Source organism: Urocitellus parryii, chromosome 13 (genome assembly GCF_045843805.1).
Source record: "Urocitellus parryii isolate mUroPar1 chromosome 13, mUroPar1.hap1, whole genome shotgun sequence".
Taxonomy (NCBI): Eukaryota; Metazoa; Chordata; class Mammalia; order Rodentia; family Sciuridae; genus Urocitellus; species Urocitellus parryii.
This window is the reverse complement of record NC_135543.1, coordinates 12,446,786-12,459,879: the sequence shown is the minus strand read 5'-3', so window position 1 is coordinate 12,459,879 and position 13,094 is coordinate 12,446,786.

Sequence of the window (13,094 nt, the reverse complement as noted above, 5' to 3'; positions counted from 1 at the left end):
AATATTGAAAAATAAGACATTTTCAAGAATATCATTTGTTGACTCTTAAAATCCAACATAAAATTAGCTCTCCCTGTCTGCTATTTAAAAAAAAAATACTTATATGGACATTAATGAGAAATCTAGTGAAATGCAAGTGAAATCCATGATTTAGTTAGTAGCAGTGTACCAATCTTGATGTCTTAGCTTTGATAAATGTACCTTGATAATATAAGATGTTAAGCATTAGGGGAAATTGTATTGGGGGTGTATGGGAATCCTATTATTTTTGCAATTTTTATATGAATCTAAAATTATTCAAAAATAAAAAATTGTTTAAAATAATTATGTGTAAAAAGTCAGTCACATTTGAGCCTTAATTTTAAAATTATAATAAGCTAGAAGAGTAAATTTTTCATTTATATAAATAGGTGTTAAGTTATTTATAACATCATATTTTAATAAAACTAAAATTTCCATAAAATTGGCTGTGATTTTACAATTTATTTTATGCCTTATTATCTTCTAATACAAATTTGTTTATTGGTGGTCTCATAAATTGTTGTTCTAATTTTAGAGACCAATTTTTGCCATTCAGATTTGCTTTTTTTTTTTCTATTTCTCTAATAAAATGTAAAACTCTATCTCATGAAAAGCATACCTATTAGTATAAAATCTATTTCCTGAATGGAATCTTGGTCCTGTGTTATAGGATACAAGAATAGTTCTATGCTTTAGCAAAAAAAAAAAAAAAAAAAAAAAAAAAAAGATACAAACTTGTATCATACTTTTATGAAACATTTTGCTTCTATCCATAATGTCCCACATTTACTAGCAGTGAAAGCAATCCCCTGTGTTTGTGTTCCAATAAATTAAAAGTTGTTAAATGTTATACATCACTGTGAACTAGTAAGTAGTGAGTCATATGTGTTTGCATATCAAGTCAGATCAAAGGAAGACCTGCCTACCACTACTCTCAGAGGTTGACAATCAGAAAATAACAAAAGCAACATATTTTAAACAAACAGCAATAACAGGAAAATGTTGATCTTAGAAACTTCAGTAAGATTCACTCAGGCAGTCGTTAAATCAAAAAGTGTTCATTGATCAGCTTGGAAACAGAAACAGAATCTGCTGGTTCCCTGTGAGCAAGGAGCTCCCACACTTTAATGTGGGGAAAAGTGGAAGTTAGTGAAAAGAATGTTTGTAAAATAAATTGTAATATTCTTGGAGGGGTGTGTGTGTGTGTGTGTGTGTGTGTATGTGTGTGTGTGTGTTGTTTAAACGAAGAAGCTTTAAATAGCGGGATTTGCTGTTACACGTTCTTCTCCTTCAGTGCAAATGTTGATAGCCTGTCTTTTTAGAAGAATCAGGGACCTTCAGGATCAGCAGATAATTATCCCTACAAACCTCATTTCTTACCACGCAAAACCAGCGTCGGAGAGGAGTCTCAGTTCTCTCGGAGCATTATTTATTTATTTTGGAGGACTTCTTTTAGAGGTGGTATGCCCATTGAAGTACAATATAGACGTGTGCACATGTACACATGTTAATGCACAGAAAGTCCTCTGGCGGAGAAAGGAAACGACCCCACTCTTTAATTTCTATAACTTGGCATTGCTCGATTTCTGTTATATTGGCACACATCGCTCTTTTATTTCTGTAATATAATGTCTGAGAAATGTCCTCTGAGCTGGGCTTGGAGTGGAATGGAAAAGGCACCAGAGCAGAATTACAAACTGCAAGGAAAAGTGCAAGGAGTGACGTCACCAGAAGGGCGGAGTAGAAGCCCTAGCTCAGCTCCCCCGCCTGTGATCGATCGGAACCGCCCCGGGAAAACCAATCACAACTACCTAGTGGCAAAATCACCAGCTGGTGTAACCCTGAATTTAAAATAAAGGCTGTGAAGGAAAACGCGCACCTCTGACCGTAATCCACCCCTTCGAGCTGACCCAGAGGCAGAAGTCCCCCAGCCCCGGGGCACCCTGTCGCAGTTTCTAGACTGGGAAAAGTGAGATCCTTGAGGGTCCTCGCCTTAGTTCATCCGAAGCGCGGTTAGTGCTGGTAGGACTGGCCAGTCCAGTCAACGACAAAATGTGGAGTGGGGCTGCTGACTCCTGAGGTCCCCTAGGAAAACACAAAATTTGAGAGGCTTCGTAATAACCAGCCACACTGCAAGAGGCACTCCACTGCCGGCCTTCCCACAACCTGGGTGAGCCCTTAAGGTCCTCTTCAGGCCCATTTAATTGGAGCATCCAAAGTTAAAATAGGTGCAAGCCCTGCAGCAACCTGGTCTTGGGGCGCCATCTCGTGTCATAAAAGAGGCATTAACTCTGAGTTAAGGGAATCCTACATTCTGCACAAAACCACTAGACAGACCTAACTTTAAAAACACAGACACACACCAGGCTGGACGGTGAAGATTGAAACAAACAAACAAAAAACCCCAACTTCTTCAACAACGCAAAGCCATAAAGGGGCATACAAATATTCTCACCAGATGAAGACAGAAGACCTTACAGACCAAGAACTCAAAATGACTAGAGGAAACTCAGCAAACTCCAGGACACAGAAAAGCAATTCAAAAATTTATCAAAGAAATTTATCAAAGAGATTAAAATAATTTAATATGAAACAGGAATTCTGGAGCTGAAAATTTAGAGAGAATGAACTGACTTTAACAATATAGGATATTTGGGACAACTTTGAAAGAGTCTAGGGGTCTTTTGGAGGTCAAAAGGGACTTGAAAACAACAAAAGGGTGAAATGTTTATTTTATGAAATAACAGCAGGAAAAAGTCTAAACCTCAAGAGAGATCAAGTATCTAGGTACCATGTGCTAGTCATCTTTGCATCACTTTAACAAGATAATTAACTTACAAAGAAAAGGGGTTTATTTTGGCTTGTAGTTTTGGACCTGTGGTGGCACAGCATGGCAGAAAATGTGTCAGAGGAAAAAAAAACTGCTCCCTTCATGGCTGGGAAGTGAAAGAGGAAGAAGAAAGGTTCGGGGTCCCTCTGTACCTTCAAAGGCACATCCTCAGTGACTTGAAGACTCTTCACTAGGCCCCACCTTAAGTTTCAATCACCTCCCAACAGTGCCAGTCTAGAATCAACCTTTAACACATGGCCTTTGGGGACATTCCAGGTCCAAACTACAACATGCAGGAAGATTAAAGTACACCAAAACAGCTTCAACACAAATAGCACTACCCCTTAAAAATTACTATCGAACTATTAAAAGTAAGAGAAAAGAAGAGGTTCTCAAGGCAATGGTAGGGGGATAAAAAAGCAAATAATACATACAGGAAGCCCAATGCACTTTACACCAGACCTCTCAGTGGAGACTGAGAAGACAGTGGATGATATATTCAGAGTGCTGAAGATCAAAAACTGCCAACCAAGAAGGCTGTCCTTCAGAAATTAAGTGGGGAATTTCTCACAAGATCTGGCCTGCAAAAGATGCTAGAATAGTACTCTAACATATAAAAAGCAAAGAGCGGAAGGTATAAAATACACTAGTAAAGATAAGTACACAAATAAATTCAGAATACTCCAATGTGACAACCATAGAATGTAATCCAGTTATAGCCTTAACATGAAGGCTAAAAGAACTATTTAAAAAGATTGTAACTATGAGAAATTTTTAAAGGCTAGGTAATATAAAAGATGGGAATTGTGGCATTAAAATTTAAAGTGTGAGTGTATGGGTGAACCTAAGTTGTTGATTTTTTTTTCTTTTGTTTGTAGTCAAAAATAACTGTTTAGAATAACTTGTATTTATAAGATGTAGTTTGCAAGCCCCATGGTAGTCACAAAGGAAAAACTTATAACGGATACACTAAAAATAAAGAGCAAGGAATCAAAACATGCAACTACATAAAATCCCTTAACTACAAAAAAAGACAGTAAGAAAGGAGGAACCAATCAAGAAAACTAGAATACAAAAGCATCAAAATACCACTAGCAAGTCCTTACTTATTACACTGATTGCCTTAAATATAAACAGGCAGACTAAAATTTCCAGTTAAAAGATGGTAGAGTCAATGAATGAATCAAAACAAAACCAAGACTTAAAAATGTGCTGCCCACAAGGAACTCACATCACCTGTAGGGGCATGTGTAGACTAAAAGTGTAGGGAGTGGAAAAAACGTTCCAAGTACACGGAAACCAAGAGTGGGCCGGGGTGGCTATACTTATATAAACGTACCTTAACTCAAAAACTGTCAAAGTAGATAAAGAAGGACACAGTGCAATGAATTTTCCACTTTTATACCTCTGGGTAACCTCTCCCCACTTCCAGCACGATTGCCCCCAGACGGCAGGCAGCGTTTCCACCCTCATTTGCCATAGAAAACTCCGGGGGTGGTGACTTCTGCCTCTTCCTTCCAGCACTCCGGGAAGCTGCGCCCGGGAAAAGCACTGCGGGTAGGACCCGCCCTTCTCAGTGTCACGCCCCGCGCTGCTCCGCGTCTCCATCCCCGCAGCGCACCCCCACTCCGGCCAGACAGCGGCGCCAAGAACTTGGGGTGTGCGTGTGGCTTAGAGAGCTGCTCCCACACGTGCGCTTCGGGTTCCAGAGACAGCACCGGGAAAAGCGCTGCGGCGCACAGGAACACCCAGGGCACCTTTGCTGGCTCCCCGGGGCTCCCCTTCTGCACGGTGTCACCAGCTGGTGCTCAGAGGGAAAGGGCATGACCGCGAAAAGGGCGCTCAGCTAGGGTGAGGGTGTAGAGGTGGAATAAGTGTCCCAGCTCGGAGCAGGAAGAGGGTGCTGACTGTGAGCGCCCGCCGCCACCGGTAGTAGAAGTGGCCCGGACTGTGGGTGACGACCAGCAGCACCTGACCCAGTACTAGCGCACCTCGCATCCCAGGAGGAGGTGTTCTTGGGGAAGAAGAGCGTTGAAAATGCCTGAGGGGAGAGAAGGAGTTGGAGTTATGGGTCCCAGGAGGGCTCCCTCAGCACCTGGTGAAAGGAGGAGGCCGGATTCACAGCCCCCTCCCCCTCCCCCCCCTCCTCCTCCTCTTCCTCCCCCCATTCCTGCACCCGCTGGGGATCCTGCAGCAAGGCCACACCATCTGGAAACTGGAACCATTAGGCATGTTAAGTGTTTTGTTTATGATACTCATGACCTGGATAACAGGGCATGTCAATCAATGAGAAAAGTACGTATTGCCTGAGATTGCAGGAAAATTCCCGGGAATGAGACCAAGGATACAATGGAGACATGCCATGAGGTGGGTTTCAATGTATCTCAGGAGACAAACAATGGTGTTATTCCTCAAGCCTAAGCAATGAGAAATATTTCTCCCATGGTTAACAATTTACACTAGCCCCACCAACCCCCTTCTAAAGCCACAACCTGTACAATAGTCTAACTACAGAAAAACAATTGCTGTGCCAACAGTACAAGAACCACTGTATGTAGCTTATGGTATCCCCTAAGGACAAGAGTCTAATAAAAATACATTCCCCAACCAATAGACCCTCCTTTGCTTTACGCAGAAACTTATGATGAAAATGGAAAACACACAGTTAATATAAATGACAAATGAGTTGAGGTGAAAATCCTGCCCTTTAGTTAAAGATTACAAAGACATAAGAATTGGTGTGCTTTGACCAAGGATCAAGGAAGTTCTTTAAGAAAACAGTTGAATAGGTCATATGAAAAAAGAAAATTACCTTGGAAATTAAAATAGAATAATGTAAAATGTAAATAATGTAAATATGTAAATAATGTAAAATGTAAAATTATCATAGATATATTTTAGAGGCACTTCAGAGTTCAGGCTTTTAAATAATAGACTTTCACTACTTTAAGTGTGTTTTACTGGGATTTTAGTTTAGAAATAAGAAAGCTTACCAATAATCATAAGTATGCTTTAAAGTTAAAGGTTAATGAAATAATCATAGGTATGCTTTAAAGTTAGAAGTGAATAATAGGTCAGGAGTCATGTAGTCTAGTTGCTTCGCCTAGCACCTAGTGATTGAGGTGAAAATGTAAAAGCTTAATCATGATTGTCTAAGGTCATAGAAAAATATTTTGAACAATGTACTCAATATCTTAGGTAATCAATGTATGTCAGAAAAGATTGTAACTCTTGAAAATTATGTAAATCAAAAAAGTTTCAGGCTTTGAAGGTATCCATTAACTACCTGAAAAAACACCTGTAAAAAAAAAAAGTATAAAAATAAAGATCTCTCCAGAGGCAGCATGAGATGTCTTCCAGAGATTGCTCATAACTTGCAACCTGTCACCCAGACTCTTCTTCTTTCTCTGAAGCCACTCCTCCTTCAGGACCACCCTGGACTCTCACTCCCGTGGCCAGAGCTGGACCTCGGAGGCTTCCTCCTCCTCCTCCTCCTCCTCCTCCTCCTCCTCCTCCTCCTCCTCCTCCTCCTCCTTTTTCCTCCTACCTTTCTTATAACTTACTTTTGGAAAACAGGAGTTACAGAAAGTAGCTAGGAAAATTAAGGGGCAGACATTGGCATTTCTGCCTCTGGGATCTAATTATGCTGATGACAAAAGCAGGATTTCAAACTGTCTGACCTTTTGTGTTTCCAGCCCAGTGACTTCCCCTGCCCTCTTAGGTACCAGAGGTTCCTTGTCAGTGAGACACTCAGCAGCCAAGGGGTCCTCTCTCCAACACTATAAAAAACATTCAACTACTTTGTGTAATTCTGTGGTTTAGTTTTTCATATTGAACTGTTTTAAAATTATAAATACATGCAATCCCATGCAACAAACTAACCAATCCAAAGACAACTTATTTTCTAATTCTGCCTCCAAGAAGTAAAGTTACTAGTCATGTGTGTATTCTTCCACACTTTCTCTGTGCTTATAAAACAGGTATTCAGATGGTTTATTTTTCTTTTTACAAAATTGGATCATATTAGAAACATTATTATTTATTCTTTTTCACTTCAATATTAAAAGCATGCAATATAAGGTTGAGAGCTCCACAAAGAAACATTTAATGTTTCATGTGTATGTTTACACTCAATGAGCAAAAGCATCATTTATGACTATTAACAGAGAAAAGTATAATACTTGAAAGCCTTTATTTATGCAATATTGTTTTAAAATCCAAAATTTCAAATTTGTCCTACCATCATGGACACTCTATCAGAAGCAAATGGCACCTTTGCTTTGAATCTTTTGAAAAATCTGGGTGAAAACAACTTGAAAAACATACTTTTTTCCTCCCATGAGCATGACCTCTGCCTTGGCAATGATCTTCATGGGGACAAAAAGAAACATCACTGCCCAGATGTTCCGGGTACTTAAAGTTATTTCAGGACAAGAAGATCTACTGTAAATATATCAACTGAGATGGACTTAACTTTTCAAATCCCAAAGAAACTGCCCTTAAGACACAGCTAGTGTCACAGGGATGCGGATGGGGGGTTGGCAGGATGGAGTATGGGTCCGTCCTGGCTCCTCAGGGGCCAGGCCCACTCATGTGGGTGCTGCAGCAGCTGGACGGGGAAGTTCAAGAAGCTTTCACACATATGCTGGTCCTTGGTGCTGGCTGACAGCTGGGGCCTCAGTTCTAAAGGAACAAAGATGCCCTTCCATTCCTCTAGGACCCTGTCACCTGGTCTTTCTGGGGTCAGCTTAGACTTCTTCACACTGTTTGAGGACTTTTGAAGACTAAGCCTAAAAACGTGTCACTTCTCCTGCATTCTTTTGCTCAGGACAAATTATAGGACCAGTCCAGATCTAAAGGGAGGAGCTAGAAACTTCATGTTGTGATGTTAGGAGCTGCATGGGTATGCAGAGATGAGACTTAGAGTTGGCAGCCACGTTCACAGGGCAATCACCACAAATAGTAAGCACTAGAATCCAGGGGGACCTCTGGTTTCCTCCAGGAAGTGATTATAGGAAGGCCTCAGAAGAGTTCTTGGTACAGCAGCTGTTAAAGTTTGGACATGTCCCCTTCAAAATTTAGGTGGTGTCATGGTGACAGTATTAGCAGTGCATTCTTTAACAGGTGGTTGGGCCATGAAAGCTTCTCTCTCATGTATGGAATTAATGTGCTTCATGTAGTATTCAGTTAGTTTGCCCTTCTGCCCTACAACACGTGAAGACTCAGTGTTCTTCCCTTGTGGACCATGCACCCCTCCCCCAAACTACTGAAACGGACAGCACCTGGATCTTGGACTTCTGGATCTGTGACCATTAAATTTATGTTCTCTATAAATTACCCAGTCTCGGGTATCTTGTATAGTCATACAAGACAGACCCAGATGGTGGTTTTTAAGACACGCCTCACCTTTAATTAGATGAGTCAGTTTTTAAACAGTATTTACAAGGTGTAAAGCTCTTAGTGTTGAGTTCTGCATTGTACCCATTTCTTGAAGTCAGGGAACACTAAAAATATGTATTTTATTCTGTTTTGTAAAATTTATTTTTTACTTCAGGCACTTTCTTTGAGTAAGGTCAGAGGTGAAGGTGGGGGTATTTACCCAGGTTTCCAGTTGCTTCTCATGAAATGAACAGAACTGACAGCAACTGCTTAGAACTGCCAGCAGGCACTTTGGAGAAAAGTCTTGTGACTTCCTCCAGTAAGTCACACTTGTTTTTCAGTAGGGAACTGAAGACAGTGATGTGGTGAGAAGTGGTAGAAAGAATGTGGGCTGTGAATTTAGACCTTGGGTCTGCACTCAGCTCTCCAAAGCTCAGAAAGCCTCTGTTCCTGTTTTCTCATGTGTAAAATGGGCCTTGCAGCAAATACTGTACGGGGTTTTGTGAAGCTTGAGGGAGATGCTATTTACATTAGAACTAACAAAGAGCCTAGCAAAATTGGATAAGGTCAGTCCAAACCAAGTGGTAGTGAGAATAAATATTTCTGGTCATTGTGGTGCTTTGTATCTTGTGATACTTGCATAGCTTTTTAGACATGAAGCTATTTTGATTGGTTTTTCAGGGAACGAACATCTTTCTGGGTTTATTTTGGGTGATTACAAGGCTGTATTTGGTGGCAATGCTTTCATGACCTCTTTCATTTTTATAAAGCAAAACTACCCAAATAATTTCTTGTATGTAAATGCAAATTAAGCAGAAAAAACAAGAGTCCTGGGGCTGGGGTCATTGCTTCTGTGGTAGAGTGCTCACCTAGCAAGTGCAAGGCCCTGAGTTTCTATTTCAGTGACTTAAAATATGTTTATAAGTTGGAAAGATCCTGGAGGGGTGCAGTAAGTCACCAGTATACAAGTAGTCAGCTTGCTTTTGCATCATTTTCTTAGACTGGGAAATTTTTTAAATTTCCGAGGCATTGAAAAACAAACAGAGTCAGCAAAATTGGCAAAACATGAGTTGTGAGAGGATGGAATAAAATGATGTATACAGATCACTCAGTATAGTCCTGGAAACATACTAGAACTTAATAAAGTTCCAGGAAACGATAATTTTGATGGTGATTCATCAAGGACTCCAGTGAGGGGCAGCCATTAATCCTTCCCCAGGCTACACAAAGAACATGGAGGCATGAGCAGACAAGAAGGTCCTACAGCAGGTAAAATCTCAGATGTTGTGTTTGAAACTACTGGGTCATATTTCCTCTCTGGTACTATATTGAAACAGAAGTGTAAAATCCTATAACTTAAAAGTGAATGCTGAAAAGGGGCATTAAATAATTTCGCTTTAAGCAATTGAAGAGAGAGTGAACCATTCCATAATTCATGATCAACAAATTGCTTATTTTAATCCATTTAATTTCCACTAAATTGTCTGCTTTTATATGGAATGTTATAAATCTGCAGTGTATTGGTATGTATTAATATCATTATAATTTCATAGACTATGTTAACTGAATATCTTTTGAACTTTTTTCCGGAGTTAATGGTAATCTAAGACATTCGGAAGGGTACATTTGACCCTATGTGTCAATGTAATTAATTAAAATTTAAATACAATTCAATGTTTAAGCTCCTCAGGTTTCACTAGCTGTACTTCAGGTGCTCAGTGGCCCTTGTTAGCAGCGCCATTTTGGACACTGCAGATTTATAACATTCCCATCACCACAGGAATTTATGATGCAGAAGGTGAGTAAAGCAGTACATATTTTCCCTATAATTTATAGAAAAAAGACTCTAAATTTTTAGTCTGTTTTAAAAATACAGCCAGCCACAGTATATGCAATGTTAAATCTCACTCAACATATTCACTGATTTCCAAGAGTGACATTTTGTGGTTATCACATCTCAAAGTATTTTTAACTGTTTTTAATAATTCATGTTACACATATAGGGCACAATTTTTCATATCTCTGGTTGTATACAAAGTATATTCACAACATTTGTGTCTTCATACATCTACGTAGGGTAATGATGTTCATCTCATTCCACCATCTTTTTTACCCCTTTTCCTCCTCCTTTCCAGTCCCTCTCCCTGCTAAGAGTTGTTTTGTGGCATAATATATCGTCTATTTTAGAGAAGGATCCATGTGCTGCTGAGAAGAAAGTGTATTCCTTCTTTGAAGGATGAAATATTCTATATATGTCAGGTAATCTAAGTAATTGACTGTATTATTGAGTTCTATGGTTTCTTTGTTCAGCTTTTATTTGGACGATCTATTCAGTGGTGAAGAGGTGTGTTAAAATCACCCAGAATTATTGTGTTGTGATCTATTTGACTCTTGAACTTGAGAAGAGTTTGTTTGATAAACATAGACACTCCATTGTTTGGGGCATATAAATTTATTATTGTTATGTCTTGTTGATGTATGGTTCCCTTAAGCAGTATGAAATATCCTTCTTTATCCCTTTTGATTAAATTTGGCTTGAAATCTAGTTTATTTGATATGAGAATAGAAATCTCTGCTTGCTTCTGCAATCCATGTGAGTGGTATGATCTTTCCCAACCTTTCACCTTTAGTCTGTAGATGTCTTTTCCTATGAGATGAGTCTCTTGGAGGCAGCATATTGTTGGGCCTTTTTTTAAAACAAACAATCTTCCAGTCTATGTATTTTGATTAGTGAGTTTAGGCCTTAACATTCAGGGTTATTATTGAGACATGACTTGTATTCCCAGCACTTTTTGATATTTAATTTGACTTGGTTTCTCCTTTGATTAGTTTTTCCTTTAGTGCAATACCTTCCTTTGCTGATTTTTATTGTTGTTTTTCATTTCCTCTTCATGGAATATTTTGCCGAGGATGTTCTGTAATGTAGGCTTTTGAGTTGCAAATTCTTTTAACTTTTGTTTATCAAGGAAGGTTTTTATTTCATCATCAAATCTAAAGCTTAATTTTGCTGGATATAAGTTTCTTGGTTGGCATACATTTTCTTTTAGAGATTGATATATGTTGTTTCAGAATCTTCTAGCTTTTAGGGTCTGGGTTGAAAAATCTGCACATAATCTAATTGGTTTCCCCCTATATGTAATCTGATTCCTTTTTCTTGTGGCTTTTAATATTCTCTCCTTATTCTAAATGTTAGGTATTTTCATTATAATGTGTGTTGGCATGGATCTGTTGTAATTTTGTACACTTGGCATCCTGTGAGCCTCTTGAATTTGGTTTTACAATTCATCCTTCATGTTTGGAAAATTTTCTGATATTTCATTGAATAGATTACTCATTCCTTTGGTTTGGAACTCTATTCCTTCCTCTAACCCAACACTTCTTAAATTTGGTCTTTTTATGCTATCCCATATTTCTTGAATGTTCTGCTTATGGTTTCTTATCATTGTCACTGTGGTCTACATTCTTTTTAAGATTATATATTTTGTCTTCATTGTCTGAGGGCCTGTCTTCCAAGGGGTCTAATCTGTTGGTGATGCTTTCAATTGAACTTTTAATTTTATTTGTTGTTTCTTTCATTTCAAGGATTTATTTTTTTGGACCTCTATCTCCCTGTTGAAGTAATCATTTGCTTCCTGTATTTGTTTAAGTAGCTCTTTGTCAAAATGATCTTTTGCTGCCTGTATTTTCTCTCTTATATCATCCTTTAACTCAGAGAACATTTTAATTATGACATCCTGAACTCCTTCTCTGTCGTTTCTTCTGCTGTGCTGGCCATGATTCTAATAATGTGGTATCTTGATTTGTTTGGGGCACTTTCTTCCCTTGTCTTTTCATATTGCTTGTGTGTCTTCCCTTTTAGTTCTGTGGATCCTAGGGTTTACCATTTTTACCCTGTAGGCTTAGTGCCTCTGTAAGGATCCAATACCTCTACTTTGAGGTGAAGGACAATGTTATCAAATCACAATATAAACAATATACACCTTAAAAACAAATGTTTGCCAATAAGACATTTACAGTTTGGTTACAATGTATAGAAATGATGAATTCAATTATTATCTACAATATACTCTGTAGGTTTGTAAAAGGGTTTACAGTTTCTGATGGTGGACAAAGAACTGGGGGTAAGGAGTAGGATGATATGCTGAGGAGGTAGGAGGTGAGAATATAGAGTTGTTATATCTTAGGGAATGTGAAAGAAAAATCTAAAGAACAAGATTAGTAGCAGAAAAGGGAGAGGAAGTAATTTCGGGTAGTGAATAAAGTGGGAAGTCAGTAGAGTACATAAACCAAACACACACACACACACACACACACACACACACACACACACACATATATATATATATATATAAATTAAGAAAAATTTTTTAAAATAGTAGAAATTATTGGGAACAAAAGGAAAAAAGAAGAAAGAAAAAAAGAATATACAACACAACTCTAATATACTATTCTGATGTCCCAGTCCTCAAAATCCTAATTCATGCAAAGTACTTGGTTTCACATATGTTGGGGATGTGAGGGCAGGAGAATAGAGAGGGAGAGGAGAAAAAAAGAAATCTTGAAGGAAGAAATAGGATTGTTTTGGTTGGAATTCAGTATCTTTCCTGTTTCTCTTCTCACCTAATAGGTGGGGTCATCTGTTGTTAGCTGGTATCTCCACCCTGAGGATGGTGAAGGTAACCAGGGTGACACTGTGCTGGGGTAGTGGCTGCTGGGGAGAGGGGGGAGTTAGAAACTGGGTACCTGGGAGTTCCAACTGGGAGTTGCTCCCACTAAAGATGGTGATAAAAATGACCCAAGATGGAGGCGCCTGCTTTCAGCGGTGGGGTGTCGGGTTGGGTGGGGGGATCCAAGCAATAGTGTT